This window comes from Pteropus alecto, unplaced genomic scaffold (genome assembly GCF_000325575.1).
Source record: "Pteropus alecto unplaced genomic scaffold, ASM32557v1 scaffold21, whole genome shotgun sequence".
NCBI classification, from domain to species: domain Eukaryota; kingdom Metazoa; phylum Chordata; class Mammalia; order Chiroptera; family Pteropodidae; genus Pteropus; species Pteropus alecto.
In genome coordinates, this window is record NW_006436282.1 from 9,232,728 (window position 1) to 9,242,163 (window position 9,436).

At 34.9% G+C, this 9,436-nt stretch overlaps 1 pseudogene; it reads left to right on the top strand.

The window, feature by feature from the left end:
- Positions 1–8,969, top strand: part of LOC102882805 — a 13,953-nt pseudogene extending 4,984 nt beyond the window's left edge.
- The last annotated feature ends 467 nt before the right edge of the window (positions 8,970–9,436 follow it).

Below are 9,436 nucleotides of genomic sequence, written 5' to 3' on the forward strand. Positions count from 1 at the left end.
CATGAACATGAGATTTACCCGATTTGAAAATCATTTATTGTCTTTATATTTACGTTTCATCTCCAAGGTAACTTTTATTTTGTTTAAACACACATATATACACACAAATAGAGAACATTTATTGATCATACACAACCAACACGTGCATATAATACATATAAACATTCATATATATATGTAACCAGCTCATCTACAAATTAATGTTCTTCTCATCAAAAGTAGAAAAACAGGGTTAAACCACAGGGTAAAATTTATTTAAACAAGCAACACATTTCTTTATACTCTCCAAAATAAAGTTTATTTATTACTCGAGTTTTATTACTATGTTCAATATTAAATTAAATCATTTTAAAATCATTAAAAATAATGTCATTGCTTCATAATATGAAGCTTATATAAGTTCCCTTAATGCATGTTAAGTATAAAACTAGTGACGATAACGGCCAATGCACGTGTACATGAGAGACTGACTTGTGACATATAGTCTTTTCCACACAGTGCACATGGGTTTGCAGCTGCAGCTGTTATTTGCAGAGCCTGGCACTATTTATGCCTCTGCCTCATGTTCTCTTCAGAGCCCTTGTTCTCAAACAGCCACCCATCTCTGAGTGCCAAATGCCAGGTTAAGCTGTCTGCTGCTACTGCTGTTTTTCCTAGCCGCTCACATCTCTGCCCTGTCCTTGAAACTGTACTTTTAATGTCCCTTTGAACAAATTCTTTTTCTAACCTTTTTTCTGGCATAACACAACTCTTCAAGCAGCATTTACCAGGTTATCTTGCTGTTATCTGTCCCCTAGACTTATTCTGCCTCTATCCATGGGTTAACTTCATTTTATTTAATATTAAATATGGAAACATTGCGTTTTTCCTTCAGATAGTGCTTTATACTACAAAAAAAAGCTTTCAAATATATTATTATTACTATTTTTAGTTTGAGTCTCAGAAATTTGTAATGCTAACCAGGAATGGTAAGTTTTTTAACAGCTATTGAACTGGCAGCCCGGCACTACGGTAGGTAATTTGTATGTATTGTGACATCACATCAAATTTAACTTTCCCAATATACCATCCCCAACTTAACTAGTAAGGAGTCAAGAAAATAATGACACTTATCTAAGTTCACTCAGTCCAGAGCTAGAACCAAGATCCTTGGTCAACAACTTCAGGGCTTTCTACTATGCCAGATCACCTTCTACAACCCAGAGGTAATTTGCTTAAACAAGCCAATTATAAAATTTAAACCACCAAGTTACATAACAATTTACATGCTTTTTTCTGTAGTATTTATCACAATATATAATTGTTACTTTGAGATAAATCTGTGTCCTTCTTTGAGATTTGTAGTTTAGCAGAGTTATCTTTTATCTGTAGCACTTAGAATGTGCACAATAAATATTTGAGGAGTAAATGAAAGGGTGATTATGACACATGGAATACTTAATAATAATCTACATAATTTACTTAGGGAGGGAATTTAAAGCCACATTGACAATTCAATACATACATATATATATATGTAAAAATATATATATATATATTCAATACATACATACATGCATTATGTATAATATGTATGCATGTATGTATGTATTGAATGTATGTATGTATATACATATGCATATATGTATGAGATAAATCAAGACAAAGAAACCCAATAATTTGAAAAGTGAAAGCTTTATATATAGAATTAGTGACTATAACAGGGGATTAGAGCAATGAGAGATTGGCTAATAAGAAGTAGGAACAAATCTAAAGAATACAGGAATATCAGATAATAGGGAGTAGACATTATCTCTAGGAAGAGGCCCCTCCTCTTGCTATAGAGGGCACAGTCATAGCTCACTGGTAACAGGAAAGTCTCTGTGGTGCCATGTCCACAGGACTAGCTAGAAATCTGCCCTCTGGAACACACAGGAAATTAGCCCTCTCCATATTGGGAAAAGTGTTCACAAGGAGATGACTCACCAGAAGCACATAACAACAAACCCTCCTGAAGGAGTTGACTAGGGAAGCTTCTGGAATCTGAGTATCTCTGGCTGCTATGCACTGCAAGAGCTGGGCACTGGAGATGCTGCCGGAGCCTGAGGCTGGAGAATCCCATCATGCTGTAAATAGTCTGGTGCTGGAAAAGTCAAAAACTACAGGATCTTCCTAGTGAACACACCCAATCCGAAAGAAAACCCTTTCTACCTTCAGTGTCTCTCCATTGCCCTCTACTGACAAAGATAAACATTGTACAGCTGGCAATCAAAAAAAATTGAAAGGGCCCAAATTCATTTTCACAGACCAGGCAAAAAGGGTGAATTTGGAGTTGAGAGGCAACAAATTGATAATTAGTACAGTCTTCTTGATATTGTTTTAAAATATCACATTTTGTTGCCATCATAGCGGAATGAAAAGATGGTTTTCTGTTGTTTTAATTAAAATAAAATAATGGTGAGAAAGATTTCCACTTTATGTTAGTCCTGAGGCAGGTTATTTTATAAAATAATAAAAATGAAAACTTATGCAAATTGAATTTAAGGAAACAGGTTTCTTCTTAACTATCATCCACAGAATCTTTGACTTTGGATCCATTAACTACACTGAACCATAAATCATTTATGTAAAAAGATAATCATTTCTTCTTAGTTTGTAGGGAGATTTAAATTAAAATGCCTTTGTAAAGTTCATACCTAATCCCTAGCACATAATATTTCCTTTCCTAAGTGGATCAGAATAATATTTATATTGCGTTTATAAGTATAAGATGAGAGGCCTAGTATTCTGGTTAATTTCTCAAGGACTTTTTAAATCTACTTGTGCTATTTGTTATTCAGAGAACTCAAAATATATTTTATACCAAATTTGTCTTCTGGCCAAAAATAGATTAATTTAGATTGGATTAGTTTAGACTTCCTTCATTCCTTTGTTGATGAAAGAATCAGAGATATTTTGGGATCATGGATACATCAGGTCAGCCAAATCTGTTAGGTGACTGGCAGGGTTTAGCCTATCAATAGGCCCATGTGCTCAGTGACTACACCTCTGAGATTGATATGTTGTTCCTTGCACCTTTCTCGTAATTGACATAAAACATGTCTGTGATACCACTTTGTTCCCTAAAGTCATATCACAACCACATCAACATTTGGTGACTTATGCTGCTTGGGAACTATTCCAGAACAGAGTAAATTAAAATGTTTGCAATTAATGAAAAGGGATGTGCTATAATTTACATATAGGTTGAGTTAGATAACCCTGATTTGGAGAAATGAATTGAGCTAAACATGTGACTTTAGAAAATTTACTTACATTCTCTGAGTTTTCTCATCTATAAAATAATAATAATAATAATACTTTGTGGTGTCATGATACATACATAAAATAACTTATGTGAAGCATTTATAGATTGCCATCAGATGGTGATAGCTCAATGAATGGAATTTACATGCATTCTTTCTCATCCTAGTTTTTAAATGCTTAAAATCTTTTTCTTTCTGTATCTGCTGCCTCCATTCTGTCTCTATCTCTACATATATGTGTGTGTATAATCTATAGATATAACTACATATTATATATAATAATAATTATATATGTTTATACAGTTGACCCTTTAACAACATGAAACTGAATTGTGCAGGTCCACAGCATTTTTTTCGATAAATACTGTAAATATATTTTCTCTTCTTTATAATTTTCTTAACAATTTCTTTTCTCTCACTTTATTGTAAGAATACAGTATATAATACATACAACATAGAAAATTTGGGTTAATTAACTGTTTTTATTATTGGTAAGATTTTTTTGTCATCAGTAGATTATTAGTAGTTAAGTTTTAGGAGAGTCAAAATTATACACGGATTTGACTACTCAACTTGGAGGTGGGGGTTGGCTCCCTGAATTCTATGTTGTTCAAAGGTCAACTGTATATATAATCTTATATAAACTGCCCGCTTCCTACCTGTTTTTACCTTATTTCATTCAACACTTCCAGGTTACTCATTTTCTTCAGTTACCACACCGGCCTTCTATTTATTCACATATAAAGTTCATCCTCTCCTCCAGGTCTTTGCTCTTGTTTCATCTTCCTGAAATGCTCACCCACCAGGTAGTTCCATGGCTGGCCCCATTTTTATTATTCCAATTTACATTCAAAAGTTGACTCTTCAAAAACATCTCCTCTGACAATTCTACTTTACTTAACTCTTGCTTATATGAGTCATGCCGTATTCAATCACTTTTCTTCAAAGCAGTTACCATTATCTGTAATTATGTCATTCATATATTTGTTCATTGTTAAAAATATCTCTTTCACTAAAACACAAAGTTCCACTTATTGTTGTATTTACAAAGTAGAAGAATATGTGGCATAAAATAGATGACTGTTAAAAATATCTCAGGTGAATGGACGATTAAGACGACTTTTTTGAAATCTTGTAGAATTTTATGCATCCCTGCTTAAAGAAAAAGTCAATTTGGACAGCTATTGGAACATTCGTGGAGGGTTATGAATTTATGGGAAAGATGAGACATATTTACCCATGGAAAGACAAGACATATTTACCCATTGAAAGTTCTCAAATTAAATAACTGAAGATGCAAAATATCATCAGAGGTTAAGCTGCCACTTCTTTATTTGTTGTCTATTGCTGGCTAGCAAGCCTTCCCCAAAATTAATGATTTTAAACAGTCAATAGGGTATTATTTTTCAGGAATCTGTGAGTTGGCTGGGCTCTAATACATGATCTTATGGTACATATTACATATGAATACAAATAAAGCTATCATCTTCATGGAGACTGGCCAGATTTTTTTTCATATGGCAGCTCACAGTGTTTTAATAGAGTAAACTTTACAATATGTTTGCTGATATCTCATGGGTCAAACAGCTCACGTGACTGACCAAGTACTGTATCCACAAAGATATGGACATTAGGAAGTGTGACTAACACATGGCGGGAGAAAATGCAACCTATTCCACTGTAGTTTTCTTTGGCCTCAGACAATCTAACATGGAGTATGGCTACCATTGCAAAGTAGGGGCTCAGTGGGTCTGGAATGTTAAATTCTTTGTAAGCCACTGCCTTTTTATTTTCAGGGTTATGTCACCACTCCAGGAAAGATTACACTGTATAATCTATGTGTTTCTATTTAAGGGAACCATTTAAATATTAGGCTCTCTTAGTTCATGAAAGAAACATACCATTAGTAAGATTGTATCCTCAGAGTGTCAGGAATAAAGGAGTAGAAATAAGATTCAATGATCTAGTGCCTTTAGATAAGAACTCTGTCTCTAGTTTTCCAACACCTAGAAAACCTATTGCCCACATTTATTTTCCATACAGTTATAGCAAGTATATGGACTACACTGAAGATAAAATTTATATTGTTACAATTTGTCATTTCCCATGATTAAAACGAATATTCATCTGCACAATGATAAATGGAATATCAAAGGTAATGAAAGTATTTTTTTTTCAAGTTAAGATCTCTTATTGATCAATTCATTAACAGGTTGAGTGTCTAGTATATGCATCAAGCATAATAAATAAAAGCTGGTCTCAGGAACTTTTTAGTCTAGTTTCTTGGCTATAAGTGAGTGAGTATGTTGAGAAATTGTTTCAACGTAGGAAAAGAGAACACCCAGGTCTCTCTATAAACTGTGCCAGGAGGGCAGATTTATTGAAAGAGGTAGTCTTTAAACAATATTATCAATCAGTATTATTATTCTCCTTTAGTAGCTTTCACGCCTCCCTCTATTTACTGAAACTATTCCCTGAAAACGTAACAGTTCACTCCATTTTTCCAAATACAACGATCTTCCAATTTCTAATCTCTTTGACATGTTTGTTGCATTTGACTGTTAATACCATTCATCTTTAAAATAAGGTTTTATTACCTTTTTTTAACAGTATATACTTCTGTGTTTTCTTCCTTTCTGACCAATACTCTTGATTTCTCTTATATCTTCCAGCTAAGTGTACCCAAGATCAATCCTTATTCCTTTCTCTTTTATCTTTACTCTTATTTCTTTGTTATATCCTGGCTTATTATTGGTAATTATTGGCATCCTATGACATATAATCACAGTTCCTGTAATCTCACTTGGAGCAAGCACTTAAGACCCTGAGTTTTTGGACACTAGGGCAATTTCTTGCATATTGTTTTTTGTTGTTGTTGTTGTTGTTGTTTGTTTGTTTGTTTTCAGAAGAAAAGCACTTAAGAATTTACTTAGGAGATATTTTAGAGGTTTAGGGGTTTTAGATCAATTCCCTCTTAGCCAACAATTCCTGTAGCCATAATCTCTCTGTATTCCTGATTTTCTTATCTGCCAACTAGCCTCTACTGGGCTCCAAATACTTAATACATAATAAGCATTCAATACATGTTGTATGAATTAGTGAGCTTTATTTCCTTCCATGTTGCTGTCCCACTTGAGAGGTGACAATGAGACCCTAGTACTTACTGACACTTAGGACTTTAAAATTACTCTAGCATATAGTCTCAAAATGCTTACTTTTCTTATCAGTCTCAATATAGTCCCTCTACTAATCTGTCTGTTCTCTTTTTCTACAATTGATAGATCATATTCTCATTGAAAGAGGTATTATGCTTGATGCATATACTAGACACTCAACCTGTTAATGAATTGATCAATTTTACACATATAACTTGTGCCACCTCCACTAGCTTTTTTTTCCCCATGTTATTCCTTACAAGGATAAAAACAATCACTAACCTTTATTGAGTGTTTACCATTTGCCAGTCATTGTGCTAAGAGACTTAATGTCTCAGCACCTTTAATCCTTGAAACAACTTTACGAGGTATTTTATTTTTTCTGCTTTATTGACCAGGAAATTGAGACAAAAGAGGTTTGATGATCAGTCCAAGTCTTCCCAGGATGTACGTAGTAGAGCCAGTGTGACCTTATGCAGGAGCATCTTGAACAACTTTACTCTTCACTGTACTATTAGCCTTTAAAGATCAACCCAAAGCCCACCTTCCCTTTGAACTTTTTAGTCCACATAAGTGTGGTCTCTTTTTCATTTTCTTTCCCAGTGTCAAGAGGCTCTATGTATCTCATAGCCTAAAAGTAATCATCTACTTTCTGGGCTGTTAATACAATTCCAGGAAAGTTGAGTCTTGATTCCCACATTGTTTATTGTGAGCAAAAGTATGTCTGTAAGAATCATCTTAAATTTATATTAAGATAGAGAGAGAGAGAAAGAGAGAGGGAGAAAATCCCTATTCTGTTTGACCATAATATACCTATTGATTGTTAGTACTATTTCTCAAGATTAGTAATGCCAAAAAGTTAATATAAGGTTAGAAAGAGACTTTCTGTCACTAGGTCCCAATTTAGATGATTTCTTCATAGAGTTTCCATTGTTTATGTGACATACCATTGTGACTTTCAGTATTGTGCTCCCCTGTCAATGCTCTGCAGTGAACTATGACATTAAAATGTTGTGTAAATTTTGTCTTTCCTTTTCTTCCCTCTTTCTATCATTTGGTTGACTGACGTTGAGATTTATGAAATCTAATTTCATGTACTTTTTCCATACAGGCTTCCTTGAGCTGGCCTCTTGTTTGCTTTTGGCTGCTGTTTGGGACTCTTCCCCAGCTTCTCTCTCTTTCTGCTTGTGCCTTTCATTGCTAGATGCTCACTTTAGCATTGCTCTGACATCTCCTCATGCAGTACTCAGGGACTTTGCTGGAAAAGCAAGATACCTTATGTGACAATCAAATCTCCCACAGATTTTTAAATGAATGTAGGCAGGAGCTATTGGTTAGCTCTGTAATTGTTATTATTTCAGGTGTCTATCTCTTAAACTACACCAGGAACCCCTTGAGAATAGGAAAAAAATGCTTTGTTTATTTAGCTGGACTCTCTATACCTAGTCCATAATATATATTTAATATATGCATAATGGTACGAAAAATGTAGGCTAAAAATAATTATGTTTTGTTAGTACAAGAACAAGTATTTCCACTTTAAAAGTAATAAAAAAGCATACCTTTTCTAAACCTTTGATTAGGTTAAACTCTTTGATCAGACTAGCTTTGAGTTTCCTTGTGTTGGAAGTTTTGGAGCCTGAGAAAGCCTATTTTCCACATAAAATATAGAAATATTTTACAGTTAGCCTAGAAGTATTACTAAAAGCCATAATTAAAGAACATTACAAAATATGCCATTAAAATAATTCACAAAATACTCACTTAGGTAGTAACCATAGCATTGGAAAGATGGCAGGGGGAGAGAAAAGAAAAGTATGTCCTTGGTTCCAGAAAATCTCCTGAAAAAGAGAAAGGCTTATCAGGCCTTCAAAGCCTCCCAGGCAAAGCAGGCACTTTTGGAAAAGAAGAAGCAGAGGAAAGGAAAAGAGCTCAGTTTTAAGCCACTGGAATTGTTCCTACGCATGCCTGGGGAACTGCATGAAAAGGTATGGCCCAGAGGACTAGAAGTGAAACCTCCTGGTTTAGAAGTGCCCGGTGAACATTCCTCAGCCTTTGTTGTACACATCCAAATGATTAAAGGGGTGATTTAATGGTGAAGAGGACCATTGCAAGATTCTCTTGAAGAAGATTTTCAGTCATGTTTTTGTCAAAGTGACCCCCCAAATCATAAAAATGCTCCACGTAGTGGAACCTTATGTGACCTGGTGATTTCTAAATCTGAAGTCTGTCGAGTAATTCATCTTGAAACGTAGACAAGCCAAGGTCAAGAATAAAATTATCCCTTTGACAGACAATACAGTGATTGAAGAGCAGCTGGAGAAGTTTGGTGTTATTTGCTTGGAAGACTTCATTCATGAAATTTGCCTTCCTGGGGAAAAATTTCCAGGTGATTTCAAGGTTCTTGTGTCCTTTTCATCTGTCAGCAGCCTGTAACACTACTAATAAGAGAATGGGCTTCCTCAAGGAGGTGGGCTTACCTGGCTATCGAGGCGAATGCATCAATCAGCACCTCCAGCAGCCAAACTAAATCCGGATTGTCTGAAAGCACAATGCATTGGAAGTATGTGTTTTTGTATTTGGGAATTATTATCCAGTATCTTCAAAGATTATTTTTCTGCTATATCTTCAGAAATTGAAAGGGAAAGGTCAGGGAAAAGATAGAGATGTTCCTGGCAGGCACTTCTCACTATAGCTCAGTTCCAAAGGAAATGTCTCAGTGTTTTCCATGTTGTACAGCTATCACCTCTGAAGTAAGCAAAGGACTCATGCCACGGAGGAAGGGTCCTGCTTAGTTGCATCTATCCAGGGGATTAATGTTGGTGAATAGATACCCAGGCATGAAAGTTCGTGGTGGGACAGGCTCAGGGGCATATTTGAACCTGGGGATTCTTAAGGTCTTGTTTTGGAAAGAACTTTTAATACAGTTAGAAAACCACAAAAACAAAAACAAAAACTACTCATTTAAGCCTGTGCAAAGTAAAAAAACAAAAAAAA